The 3,479-nt window shown below is 39.0% G+C and overlaps 1 long non-coding RNA gene across 3 annotated transcripts; it reads right to left on the bottom strand.

The window, feature by feature from the left end:
* Window positions 1-451: 451 nt before the first annotated feature.
* Window positions 452-3,128, bottom strand: LOC149390274 (uncharacterized). Of its 3 annotated transcripts, none has more exons than XR_016300229.1 (5): window positions 2,734-3,128; window positions 2,043-2,269; window positions 1,543-1,713; window positions 1,008-1,378; window positions 452-767 (listed from the first exon to the last, which is right to left on the bottom strand). It is a non-coding gene; the product is annotated as an uncharacterized LOC149390274 (long non-coding RNA). The 3 variants fall into 3 exon arrangements; XR_016300230.1 differs by having other exon boundaries at window positions 1,008-1,107; XR_016300228.1 differs by lacking the exon at window positions 452-767 and having other exon boundaries at window positions 778-1,378.
* Window positions 3,129-3,479: the final 351 nt, after the last annotated feature.

The following is a 3,479-nucleotide window of genomic DNA, read 5'->3' as shown; positions in this document are numbered from 1 at the left end:
CCGCTCTTGCGACCCTCACTTAAATGGGAGTACTCCAAGGCGTTATTGCTTCGATCATTGCTCAATGAGCTACGTCCGAGAGTGAGACGATGATGGCAAGGCCTCCCCTTGGAGGATTGTTTTTCAAAGTTGACCTTTTGGACTAAATGGTTGGTTGCACACTTAGGCTCAATCCCTAGTAATCCTCCCTTGAGGCTCTGCGAAAGGATGTGAGTGATCAAACCAATTTAAAAGGTGGCTAGTCAAAATAGATGTATTGACATCTTGGCTTAGCATTAATGATGTGTCATTTACTTATAAAAGGAGATTTTTTGCGGCCTTCTCTTGAGGGAGTAAATTATCGTTTGGTTTATAACACCTTTGGATTTTATAAAAGTCTTAATAAAACTTAAATCCTAAACCAAAGACTGATCATAAACTTGTTTCAACTTATATAGGCAATATGTCTCTCAACACTAGTAGAAAAAAGGCCTTTAATGGCGTTCAAAATGCGCCATTAAATATATTTAATGGCACTTTATAAACGCCATTAAAAGAGGCGACATTAAAAGTCTACGATGGCGCTTAAATGAAAAAACGCCATTAAATGTGACGACGTGGACTAGGACATTTAATGGCCTTCATTTTTTAAACGCCATTAAAAGTTCTGCCATGTCAGCAGCCACGTGAACACTGGGACATTTAATGGCCTTCATTCTTTAAACGCCATTAAAAGTTCTGCTAATGTCAGCATCCGCACAAACATGATCTAGACCTTTTCCTGGTAGCTGTTAAAATAAAATAAAAACACAAAACACAAAACTGTAATGAGCTGATATTTTAGTAACATTGATAAGGAAGGAATTACAAAATGATGGAAATCAAGACACTCATATCTTATAACTTCTAACTTTTCTATAGCAAACTATTATCAAAATATCACAACATCTAAGTATATTCATTTATAACCCCCTAGCTATAAGCTTGTTATTAAAATTCTGATTACCGAGCCGGGAGAGAGGAATTACCATCTGGAGTTCTCGCTCTCTTGCTAGGAGCTTGCCGAAAATGGTGTATCTCGCAAGTTGATTGCTAGGAATTTCCTCTTTTGGCTCACTCATTTTGGGCCTTAATTTTTTGTTCCAGTTAGGGCTTCAATAAAATGTTCAGATTCGTAATCTTTTGTATCGAAATCAACATGCACGCAAGACCTTAAAAATATTGTGTTTTGTTCATGTTTTCGAGCAAGTGATAGACTAATTTCATTGTGCAATTCCTTGGATAGACAGAGCACACACATATTAAGAGTCAAAGCTGGTATGAAAATAAGATTTTACCAGCACACACATACCTCTTCTTAAAAAGCTTCAAGCCACAACTATTCCTTGTAAAAGATTTTCTAATAGATAACAGGTATAAAGTTCATTAACAGAAGAGTTTTACCTCTTGAATATTGAATTAATTATAAACATCAACAATACTGCCTGAGAAAGAGGATTGAGACTTGAACCCTCAATTCAGTAACAAGACCATTCAAAAAACAAACAAAAAAACAAAAATTACCTGATGAGGCCGTAAAGAAGTGAGGAGGTGATGCAAGTTTTTGAAAATGAGAGATATGTCTTGAATTTTCCAAATCGGCGTACTGTGAAGGCCTCTCGACCAGGCAATCGGCGAGCTCCAAATCGTATAGCAACAATTCTCTGTTCAGCGACCTCAGTTCCTTCTTGAAATCTGAAAAAAATAACACCGAAAATTCAGAGAAAATTCAGAGAAAATAACCATTGCAAAATTGTCACAAATGCACCCGAATCAAAAGCACACACTAGTAGAAAAACATAGCAAATTGAAAAACATGCTTAAGCCTCAACCAATTTCGGAAAACATAGCAAATTGGGAAAAAAAACCTCAACATGGATTTCTCATGGCCAATTGGGGTTGGAATTTTTCAGAAAGGGCCGAGATTCTACGAAAATCACTACATAAACATTCCAAAACAGGTTAATTTCCTTTACAAAATAATTCAACCATGAAAGTTTATAAAATAAAATAAAAACCCTAACCTTTGATTCTATTGTGGCAGGCCGGTCCTGAAAATATTTTGGGCTATCCGAGAGGAGCGGAGACCATAGAAGATAACCGACGGAGAATGACGGCGACGAGCAGCGTCGATGTCCGACGGTGATGTGCAGCGGAGAACCGGACTGTTCGTCGCTTAAAAGCATAATGAAATAAAAATTCTAATTCCATCGTTCTATCATCTCACCAGCAATTGCATCATCATATGAACCTGGAATGACAGAGTTTAATTTTTAAAAATTATTTTATTTTATCAGATACCAGTTTGGAAAATCATTTCAATAAAAATCTTCAAAACAAAATATTACCGCCGGGCTATAGAAGTGGATATTAAATAACTTTCATATACTATTTTCAATGTTACTAATTTATTTTTCATACATAATATGGTGTGTGTTTTGATTGACAGTTAAGACCTGAAATTGAACCAATATATTTTAAAAGACAAATTAACTATAACCAAAACTTGAGATTTAATATAAAAACAGAACAAAAATGAATGCTTATGGTAGGGCGACACGAGAGTGAGAATGCACGACCGAGAAAATGAAAGCATTCAAAGATTCAAAGAAGAAACCCTAAAATTTATTCTTTGGATTTGATGAACCGTATCTATATTTACCCTATATATACAGACCCAAAGTCATATTTCATTTCATGAACCGTATCACTTACTAGAAATGTAGACGGTGAAGAAAGCTGACCGGCGACAAGATGAGCCAAGCCCAAATTAAGGTCGTCGACGAAGACTCAGTCGAGTCAAAAACTGGAGAGACGGGACGCATGGATTTTAGAACCAGGCGGTGGCGACGCTCGACCGAAATAGACCAAATCACCGCTGCTTTGTCGCCACCGTATGTGTTTCCCTAATTCTTTCATGATCCATATATTGGCTAATTAACACAGCCTAATCTAATCCTTGGCTTAAATCAATTATTTGTATGAAAATTTGGGGAGAATTTTCTAATTCCTCACCTTGATTTAGCAGGGCTCGGTCGGACTTGACGCGCGCGCGGAGGAGATGGCGCGGAGGAGAGGCCCTCGTTTGGGTCGCGCGGAGGCGGAGGAGATGGCGCCTTCGTTTGGGTCGCGCGGAGATGGCGCGGAGGAGAGGCTCTCGTTTGGGTCGCGCGGAGGCGGAGGAGATGGCGCCTTCGTTTGGGTCGCGCGGAGATGGCGCGTTCGGCGTTCGTCTGGGTCGCGCGGAGTGAGACTCGTTCCGTCGTTCGTCTTCTCTTTTTATGCTCCTCTGCTGCAATCGTATCTTTTTTTCAAACTTTTTTTTCTTTTTTGTTTCAGGATTCTGCGGAGAAGCGCCATCGGCTTAGAAGCTTTGGGGTCGCGCGGAGGCAGAGAGATTAAATACAGAATTTTTTTTTTGGGGCACATCTTTAATTGCGTTCAACTTCTGCACGCCATTA

Source organism: Urtica dioica, chromosome 7 (assembly GCF_054948205.1).
Source record: "Urtica dioica subsp. dioica isolate 48M chromosome 7, U.dioica_male_clone48M_v1_H2, whole genome shotgun sequence".
In the NCBI taxonomy this organism is placed as follows: domain Eukaryota; kingdom Viridiplantae; phylum Streptophyta; class Magnoliopsida; order Rosales; family Urticaceae; genus Urtica; species Urtica dioica.
The sequence above is the reverse complement of the archived record's forward strand: the minus strand, read 5'-3'. Positions and strand labels throughout refer to the sequence as shown.